This window comes from Mus musculus, chromosome 4, assembly GCF_000001635.26.
Source record: "Mus musculus strain C57BL/6J chromosome 4, GRCm38.p6 C57BL/6J".
Classification (NCBI taxonomy): Eukaryota; Metazoa; Chordata; class Mammalia; order Rodentia; family Muridae; genus Mus; species Mus musculus.
The window spans coordinates 10,945,625-10,956,615 of record NC_000070.6 but is presented as its reverse complement, the minus strand read 5'-3'; the positions used below and the strand labels follow the sequence as shown (position 1 = coordinate 10,956,615).

Sequence of the window (10,991 nt, the reverse complement as noted above, 5' to 3'; positions counted from 1 at the left end):
TAAAACATGTGCAGGCCAGTTCTAGGATCTGAGCATTTAACTGTTTCTCGGGGAATAGCATACATGTTCACAATTTGTTGGGACCAGGGCTGAAATGTTTCCTTGGAGTCAAGGTGCTACATCGCCTTGGGCTCAGGCCAGGCTCAGGGGTCTTACGGAACCCACCTGCTCTGGGGGATATTGACTGTCAGCCTGACAGCATCTAGAACCAAGGAGAAGACAAACCTCTGCCCATGCCTGTGAGGAGATGTTCTAGATTGGTTTAGTTGAGGAGGTAAAACCCACTGTACAGAATAGTGGTGCAACTCTATTGGTTGGGTCCTAGACTGCGCGAAAAAGGAAAACCGAGCTGCAGATCAGCAGCCTCTCTGCTTCCTGACTGCGAACACAGTGTGGCCATTGCCTCGAGCTTTCCCTAGGATTGTAACCTCAGACTGGGAGCCAAAGCAAGTCCCCCTGTCCTGGTGCCCACCCCCTCCTTCCAGGGGTGAGAGGAGCCTCTAGGGAAAGGAACTTTAGTGGGTTACTGTTTCAGCCGAGCCGAGGAATTGTAGCAAGTTAGCTGAGGGTCTCCCTCATGGTGCCTGGATCAGAATCTGGGCACTGGGGATGGCCAGCCTAGAGCCCACAGCTCTTTGGTGACAAGGAAGGATCCTTCCACTGACAGACTACTGCTGACTAAGTCTCCCAAAGAAGGTTGTGTGCTAATGCCTGGAACCTGTGGGCTCTTTTAGTCAGTAAAGGGGCTTGGCAGATGTGATTAGGAGCCTGACATAGAAGTCAGTACTCATAGTTCAGGTGAGCCCCGTGAGGAGCCAGGAGCTGAGGGCAGAGCTTGTGAGGAGGGGCAGAAATCAGGGGGGAGAGGAGGTCAGCTGACACTGGTTTTGAAGAAAGAGAATGCACAGGGGCCTGGGCAAGGAAGCTAAGAGGCAAGGAAGGGGGTTGTCTCCTTTAGTCTTCAGAAGGCTGCTAACCCATTCGAGGCTTCCGATACCCGGAGTTTCAAGAAAATCAATGTGAGTTGTTGTCAGCCTCTGAGTTTGAAGTGACTTGTTCCCGAAGCCATAAGAAATAAGCAAGTCTTCCAGGAGGACCTAGGTATTCAGCATGTTATCCAGGACTCAGCTATTCAACCTGTCTCCCAGGACTCAGGCATTCAGCCACCACAGCCCTGCAGATAAAGACATTTCATGTCCAAAGGTTGCAGGGAACACAATGAGACAGTTGGTGTGTGTTCAGGTTGGGGGTGGGTGCTCATGCATCCTCCTGGTTTTTTAGGTTTTGAGAAAGCAGGTATTGAGGGTGATGTGGATCTTGGCAAGGCCCCTGCAGTTTTCTTTGTGTGCATAGCCAGATTGTCTCCAGAGAAGCCAGGAAGTTCTTCCTTGAGTGAGTTAATCTTCCACAACCCCAAGGTCCTGGACTCTAACCGACAGTGATTGTTGCAGGAGCTTGGCTGCAGTCTCAGTGGTCACTGACATGTTAATGCACACGGTTCAGGACCGTGTACTGTGTTCTGTCTCTGTGCTGCGGCCAAACCTTTGGGCATGTGAACACACATGAGGCCTGAGCCCAGGACATCCTGGGGCACTTTCTTGGCCATTTTGATTTGTAGATCGCCAAAATGCCAGATTTATTATTGCTCTGTCCTGAGCCAGACCTCGGTGGACGTGAATTCCTAGCTTTGTAGTTAGTTAAGCTGCCTGGGTTCCCTGAGCCACATTTTCCTTATCTGTAAAAGTCAGACACCAAGCTGGACACCATGCCTTTAATCCCAGCACTCAGGAGGCAGAGGCAGGCAGATTTCTGAGTTTGAGGCCAGCTTGGTCTACAGAGTGAGTTCCAGGACAATTGGGACTACACAGAGAAACCCTGTCTTGAAAAACAAACAAACAAACAAACAACCCAAACAAACAAAAATGTTGGATACCTAACCCCCACTGAAATGTATCTTTTTTTTTTTTTTTTTTTTTTTTTTTTTTTTACAGTTATGGAAGAGAGCCTCACTATGTAGCCCTGCCTAGCTGCCCTGGGACTTGGTACGTAGGCCAGGGTGGCCTCCAACTCACAGAGATCTGCCCTCCTCTCTCTCCAAATTGTGGGGATCAAAAGTGTGTAGCTCCATGCCCAACTTGTCAAATGGAAAATTCCAATCATCTATTACAAGCAGGGGCAGATACAACCAAGGCTGTAATACCCACACATCTGCACCTCTTTACAGCTTTTGTGTGTATCTTGAAATATTGGCTATGCTTGTTGCTTTCTCTAGATGGTGTTAAATATTAAACATGTTGCTGGAGGTTGCTAATTAATGTGAAACCATCTTAGCACAGCACCTCAGGCTTAGAATCCTAGCAGCATTCAGAGGGCAGAGGCACCAACATCATGTAAATTTGAGATTAGACTGAGCCATGTGGTAAATCCACAGTAGTCAGGGATGCCAGGTGAGACCTTGTCTTTAAAAACAAAACATAAAACAACACAAACAAAGCCACACTTTTGACATCTACATGCCACCATAACTGGTTTTCTCTGGGTACGACATATTTTATTTGATAGCATTATGTTCATGGTGCACACTTGTAATCCCAGCACTTGGGAACCTGATACGGGATGGTCATTTTAAGGTCAAGACCAACCTGAGTTACAGAGCCAGACCTTGTTTCAAAACAAAACGAAAAAGGCCCCCAGGCCATCAACAGAGTCTCCAAAAGGCTAACAACTGAGTGCGGAGGCTGAGACTACCTCCTTTCTCAAGTTGACTGTAAGTTGCAGGATCCTAGATCACTCAGGATTCCCAAGTCTCTAGAATAACTTGAAGCATTTACTGAATGCTGTCATATCTGTGGTTATGGAATGGAACAGACTATTCTAAGAACTATGTTTCTGATGTTCTCCAGTGTTCTGTCTCAATGAAGTCATGGGCAGAGCCTGCTTTGGTGATATTTGTGAACATGCAGTGTGTGTTGTTAGTTTGGGAGGCTCAGATGCAGTTTGGTGTATATATCAAGGCTTGGACAGTTGGGTATAATGGGCTACCTGCAAGACTGACCTTTCATCCCACCCTACCCACCACCATCAATCACATTGTTAGACTGCCCATTGTGGTTTAAGCCCCTCCAGGCAAAGGGACACTCTTGTCAGGCAGGGTACTCTAAAGGTTCAGAGTCCAGAGTCAGTGCTTTCTCTCTGGGTGGGGCTAATTCTTTTCTATACACATTCCGTTCTAGAGACTGCCATGGAGCTACAAGCCTGGGAGTAGGCGGGGAGGGTACGTAGGAGGCAGCCCACACTCAGTGTAGCCACTGACGCACCATTTAGAAGGAAGAACACTGTTGTGGACTCCAGCTGGGGAAGCAGGTAGGCTAACTGCAGATCTTCACCTCTCCATCAGCTCCTCCAAATCCAATCCCCCAGCCTCATCTCAGTTCTGCACCAGACTACCTGCCTCAGCCTCTTTCCCCTTCTGTTCTCTTCTCCAGTGAACCACAGAGATTCCAAACTTCCCTTCCAACACTTTGTCCTAGAGCTCTAACCCCAGCAGCCATTTCTTGGGACTGACCTTCTGCTTCAGCCTCTACTTACTCTCTGAGCCCATTCCCAGGAGACTAAGCAGATCCTGGTGGAACAACCTGATTTTGCTGCCTCTTGGGGACCCCCTCAGCCTTCTGTTAGCCCAGACCTGCTCCTACTTGTCAGTTCTAATACCTAGAAACACATTTTATCTGGAATCCCCAGTGGCCACACTTATCAAGCTTCCAGAAGATCAACACACAGCTACTGCACGCTCCTAAGAATCAGGGCAACAGACACTAAGGAACAAAACACCCACCCAATGAAGACAAAACCAGATACCAGCACCTAGAATTACAATCATCCCAAATCCAGCTGCCTAGACACCAGCATAAAAACACAATCAGTAGCAGTCAGGACAGTATGTTTCTACTAGAACTTAGCAACTCTATCACAATAGGCCCCAAGCATTGCAACACAGCTAAGGCACAAGAAAAAGACCTTCAAATACCATTTATGGACACAATAGAGGTCTTTAAAGAGGAACTGAATAAATCCCCTAAGAAAGTATATGAAACACAAACAGTGGAAGGAAATGAAAACAAAACAAAACAAACCAGTTCAACCATCAAAGTGGAAATAGAATCAATAAAGAAAACCCAAACTGAAGGAAATCTGAAAGTGAAACATTTAGAAAGCCAAACAGGAACCTCAGAGACAAGCATCACCAATAGAATGTAAGAAAGGAATCTCAGGCATTGAAGACAAAATGAAATAAATGGATAAGTTGGTCAAAGAAAATGTTAAATCTAAACCAAACCAAACCAAAACAACAACAACAAAACAAAAACAAAAACCCCAAAAAACTCCTTCTGGTAAGGATTCAGGAAATCTGAGACACTATGAAGAAACCAAATTTAGGAATAATGGAATAGAGTGAGAAGAAGAAGAAGAAACATAGGTCAAAGGAAGTCATAGAAGAAAAATTTCCTAACCTAAAAAAGGAGTTGCCTATAAAGATATAAGAAGCATAAAAGACACCAGGTAGACTGGAACAGAAAAGAAAGCCCCTTGGCACATTATAATCAAAACACTAAACATATAGAACAAAGAAAGATTATTAAAAGTTGTGCAAGGCGTGATGGCGCACGCCTTTAATCCCAGCACTTGGGAGGCAGAGGCAGGCGAATTTCTGAGTTTGAGGCCAGCCTGGTCTACAAAGTGAGTTCCAGGACAGCCAGGGCTATACAGAGAAACCCTGTCTCGAAAAACAAAAACAAAAACAAAAACCAACCAACCAACCAAACAAACAAATAAAAAACCCAAAGAAACAAAACAAGACAAAACAAAACAAAAAAGTTGTATGGAAAAAAGACACATTAGAATAACACATGATTTATCAGTGGAGACTCTAAAAGCCATAATGTCCTAGACAAACATACACAAGTATACCACCCCTACCATGACTGCCACTGTCACCACCATCACAACAAAATAACAGGGATCAATAAACACTGCTCATTGATATATCTCTCAAAATCAATGAGCTTAATCCCCAATAAAAAGATACAGACTGACAGACTGAAAACAGAGTCCATCCCTTCTACTACATCCGAGAAACAAACACACCTTAACATCAAGGATAGACATCACCTCAGGGTAAAGAATGGAGAAAGATATTCCAAGCAAATAAACTTAAGAAGCAAGCTAGTATAGCCATTTTTTATATGTCAAAATGACTTCAAACCAACAATAATCAGAAGATAGGGAAGGATACTACATACTCATCAAAGGAAAAAAATATTCCATGAGGATATTGAAGCTTTTACTTAACATCTATGCATTGAACACAATCCAAGTTCATAAAAGAAATACTATTATAGCTTAAATCACATATTGACTCTCACACACTGATAGTGGAGACTTCAGTACCCCACTTGTACTAATAGACAAGTCATTCAGACAAAACTAAACAGTCCAATACTCCAGCTAAACTGACATTATGAATCAAGTGGACCTAATAGATATTTACAGAACATTTTACCCAAACACAAAAGAATATACCATCTTTTCAGCACCATGGGACATTTTCCAAAACTGACCACATACTTGGATACAAATCAAGCCTCAACAGATACAAGAAAATTGACATAAGCTGGAGTTATCACAGAGAAAGGAGCTTCAGTTGGGGAAATGCCTCCACGAGATCCAGCAGTAAGGCATTTTCTCAATTAGTGATCAAGGGGGAAAGGCCCCTTGTGGGTGGAACCATTGCTGGGCTGCTAGTCTTGGGTTCTATAAGAGAGCAGGCTGAGCAAGCCAGGAGAAGCAAGCCAGTAAAGAACATCCCTCCATGCATCAGCTCCTGCTCCCTGACCTGCTTGAATTCCAATCCTGACTTCTTCAGTGATGAACAGCAATGCGGAAATGTAAGCTGAATAAACTCTTTCCTCCCCAACTTGCTTCTTGGTCATGATGTTTTGTCCAGGAATAGAAACCCTGACTAAGACAGTTGTTAAATTAGTAATATGAGATTACTTCCATTATTTTATGCCGTCACTTAGTGCCTTGAACTTGCCTCTTAGAACCATCTACATTGTGTCCTATAAGTTTGGGTATGTGGTGTTTTCACTTTCACTAAATTCTAGAAAGTCTTTAATGTCTTTCCTGGATTCTACCTTGACTCATTTTTCGTTCAGCAGTGAGTTGTTCAGTTTCCAAGAGTGTGAAGTTTTCTCTTGTTTCTGTTGATGTTCATATCCAGTTAAATCCATGGTGGTCAGGTAATTTTGTTAATTTGAATATTCTCTTTCTATCTTTTAGTTAACTTGGATGAGGGTGTGCCAATCTTGCTGATTTTCTCAAAGAACCAACTTTTTGTTTAATTGATTCTTTTTTTTTTTTTTTTTTAAAGATTTATTTATTTATTATATGTAAGTACACTGTAGCTGTCTTCAGACACTCCAGAAGAGGGAGTCAGATCTTGTTACAGATGGTTGTGAGCCACCATGTGGTTGCTGGGATTTGAACTCCGGACCTTCGGAAGAGCAGTCGGGTGCTCTTACCCACTGAGCCATCTCACCAGCCCTAATTGATTCTTTATATTGTTTTATTTATTTGTTTGTTTGTTTGAAAGTGTTTGACACAAACTAGCCAGAACAACAACATACCCAAAATCTCTAAAACATGGAGAAGAAATCACACACAAAAGGAGTAGGTGGCAAGAAATAATCAGACTCAGGGCTGAAACACTTTCAAACAAACAAACAAACAAACAAAACAATATAAAGAATCAATTAAACAAAAAGTTGGTTCTTTGAGAAAATCAGCAAGATTGGCACACCCTTATCCAAGTTAACTAAAAGATAGAAAGAGAATATTCAAATTAACAAAATTAGTGATGAAAAAGGGATAGAGAGTCATAAGGACAGGACTTAAAAACCTGTACTCCACCAAATTAGAAAACATAAATGAAATGGATAATTTTCTCGATTCATACCACTTGCCAAAGTTAAATCAAGATTTGATAAGTAATTTAAACTATAACCTCTAGTGAAATAAAAGCAGGCATTAAAAGTCTCCCAACTCAGGGCTAGGTTTTAGCATAGAATTTTACCAGATTTTCAAAGAAGAGTTAATGCAATATTTCTTAAATTATTCCACAAAATAGAAATAGGAGGAATATTGCCCAATTCATTTTACAAGGTCACTTTGATACCCAAAACACATACAGACCTGAAAGAGAATTAATTACATAGATGTACAATTTTCAGTAAACTATCTGAAAACTGAATTCAAGAACACATCAATAAAATGATCTGTCATGATCAAGTAGGCTTCATTTTAGAGATGCAGTGATGATGATTCAACATATGTAAATCGATAGATGTGATCCACCACATAAACAAATCGAAGGACAAAATGACATTGTCCCCTCAATAAATGCAGAAAAGGCCTTTAACAAAAATTAACACCCCTTCATGATAAAATTCCTGGAGAGATTAGAGATAAGAGGTACATATATAAACATGATAAAGTCAGTTTACAGCAAGCCTATAGCCAACATAAAATTAAGTGGATCGAAACTTAAAGCAATTCCAGTAAAGTCAGAAACAAGACAAGACTGTCCACTCTCTCCACACTTCTTCAATACAGTATTTGAAGTCCCAGCCTGAGCAGTAGGACAACTGAAGGAGATCAGGGGGAGAGAATGGAAAGAAAGAATTCAGAGTATCTTTGTTTGCAGATGATATGATACTACACCCTAAAATCCCACCAGGAAACTCCTACAATGATAAACATTTTCAGAAAAGTAGCTGGAGACAAGATTCACTCATGAAAATCAGTAGCTCCCTTATGTATAAATGCCAAATGAACCTAGAAAGAAATCATGGAAACAATACTTTTTATAATAACTTCAAATAAAAGAAATATCTTGAGGTAACTCTAACTAAGAAGTAAAAGACCTGTATGATAAAAACTTCAAATCCCTGAAGAAAGAAAATAAGATATTATAAGATGGAAGTATCTCTCTTGCTCATGGATTGGTAGGATTAACATATCGAAAATGGCCATCCTACCAAAAGCAATGTACAGATTCAATGCAATTTCCATCAAAATTCTAACACAATTCTTCATAGATCTTGAAAGGACAATTCTTAGCTTTATATGGAAATGTAGAAAAACCCCAGAATTGCTAAAACAATCCTGAAAAACAAACAAAAAACTGCAGGAGGTATCCTAAATTTCAAATGGAGCTATAGAGTTATAATAATAAAAACACATCACACCGGCACAAAAGCAGACTCATCGACCAACAGAGTTGAGTTAAAGACCCAGACATAAATCTATACACCTATTGGTGCTTGATTTTTGATGAAAATGTAGGGATCCCTGGAAGCGTCACTGTCATCAATGAAGGGATCTGCAGAGAGGCAGAAATGAAACTTGGTTCAGCTTGACTTAGTCAGCCAGCGCTGACCCAAAGTTCTGGAGTCTGACACTAGGTGGTTTGTTTTAGCCATATTTAAGGACATTACAGTTGTATTAAAGTTGACTATTAATTCAGTCCTGTGTGTACAAAAAAAAAAAAAAAAAACTCAAAACCCCAAAACCAACAACAAACAACAACAAAACAACAACACCCCCAAAACTCTTAAGACATGTTTACATTAAAACCCTTTACAAAGAACACATGGCGTCTTCCTTGAAGATGGGTTCTGTTGGCTCAGAAACAATGCTCAAGATGAGGGTCTAGGATGGCTGAGGTAACACAAGGCCTGTGGGAGTCAGGATTGGCCTGGACCTAAGATAACAGGAAGTTCCTTAGGCTGTTGTAAAGTAAGTGACATTTCCCATAAGGATGTGTTTTATGGGCCGGGAAGAAATGTTCAAGATTTGGGGTCGGGGAAGTCTGGGATAAGCAAACATAATATTCTGGGGCATTTGGGTGAAGCCTGGCTCTACAGATAGCAAAAGATCACGGGGTTGTAAACTACATCCTTTCTCAGTGTTCCTAGTGGAAGACAGGTAAACATCTCCTTCCTTAGAAGAGATAAGTCTTTGTGTTTAACTTTTTCCTAGTGCTTATCTGTGTGCACAAGGACCTCTTGCCCTCTACAAAAGAAGCCAGAAATACACATTGGAAAAACATCTTCAACAAATAGAAGTAGTCAGACTAGATGGCTTCATGTAGAAGAATTCAAATGGATCCATATTACACAAAATTTAAGTCCAAATGGATCAAAGTCCTCAATATAAAAACAGTTACACTGGCCCTGATAGAAGAGAAAGGAGAGATATCCTTGAACTCCTTGGGACAAGAGACAACTTTCTGAACAGAACATTGTTAGCACAAGCACTAAGATAACAATTAGTAAATGGGACCTCATGAAACTGAAAAGCTTCTATGAGGCAAAGGACAACATCACTTGGGCAAAACGGAAATCTACAGAATGGAAAAAAGTTTTGTTTTGTTTTTAACGTTGGAAAATAACTTTATTTGTTCTAGGGCATTGGCCAGAGTCCCCTTAGAACTTCTGAAACTGCTTCTTGGTGCCAGCATCCTTGGTGACCTTGAGCACATTGAATTGCACAGTCTTGCTCAGGGGCCTACACTCTCCAACTGTGACAATGTGACAATGATCCCTGAAACAGGTGCACAGACATGTTCTTGTGACACTTCTCAAAGCGATTGTACTTTCAGATGTAATGGAGATAGTCCCGGCGGATGACGATGGTCCTCTGCATCTTCATCTTCATCACGACACCAGACAGGATCGGACCTCGGATGGAGACATTACCAGTGAAGGGGCATTTCTTGTCTAGGTAGGTGCCCTTGGTGGCCTCTTTGGGCGTCTTGAAGCCTAGACCAATGTTCTTGTAGTACCGAGGGAGTTTTTCCTTGTCGGGTTCTCCCAGCAGAACCCGCTTCTTGTTTTGAAAGCTCGTAGGCTGCTTTTGGTAAGCACGCTCCGTCTGAATGTCCGCCATCTTCCCAGCCGCCGGAGAAAAGGAGAGGCTGGAAAAAAAGATTTTTACCAACTACAAATCTGCTACAGGGCTAACATTCAAAAGATATAAAGAACCAAAAGAACCAAATATCAAGAAAAATAATCCAATTTAAAAATGGGTTCCGGGTGGCGCATGCCTTTAATCCCAGCACTCGGGAGGCAGAGGCAGGCAGATTTCTGAGTTCGAGGCCAGCCTGATCTACAAAGTGAGTTCCAGGACAGCCAGGGCTATACAGAGAAATCCTGTCTCAAAAAACCAAATTAATTAATTAATTAATTAATTAATTAATTAACTAAAAAATAATAACGGGTTCCAGAGCTAAAAAGAGTTCTCAAAAAAGGAAACGGAAATGACTGAGAAACACTTAAATGTTAAACATCCTTCTCATCAGAGAAATGCCAATCAAGGCTACTGTGAGGTTTAATTTTATACCTGTCAGAATGGCTCAGATCAATAAGACAAGTGGCAGCTCATGTTGGCGAGGAGGATGTGGAATTAGAGGAACATTCATGCATTCCTGCTAGGAGTGAAACCGCGTACAGCCATTGTGGGAATCAGTGTGCCAGTTCCTCAGGAGATGAGAACTGATCTACCTCAAGATTCACTATAGCACTCTTGGGCATCTACCCAAAGGATGCTTTATCATCAGAGACACTTGCTCAGCCATATTCATTGCTGGTCTATTCACAATAGCCAGAAATTAGAAACAACTTAGATGTCCCTCAACAGAAGAGTGAAAAAAGAAAATGTGATAAATTCATACAAGGTAGTATTAGTCATTAAGAAGAGTAAAACCATAAAACTCTCTGGAAAATGGATGGAAATAGAAAAAAATTATCCTGAGTGGGAGGGCTATTTCAACTCAGAAGGACTAATGTGGTATGTATATGATTATATGTGGATATTATGTCGGTAATGATAGAGTTACAACCTGTGGAACCTCAGAGGTTAAGTATAGAGTA

General features: G+C 41.4%; 1 pseudogene; it reads right to left on the bottom strand.

Moving 5' to 3' along the window:
• Nucleotides 1-9,497: 9,497 nt before the first annotated feature.
• On the bottom strand, nt 9,498-10,032 carry Rps11-ps3 (annotated as a pseudogene).
• Nucleotides 10,033-10,991: the final 959 nt, after the last annotated feature.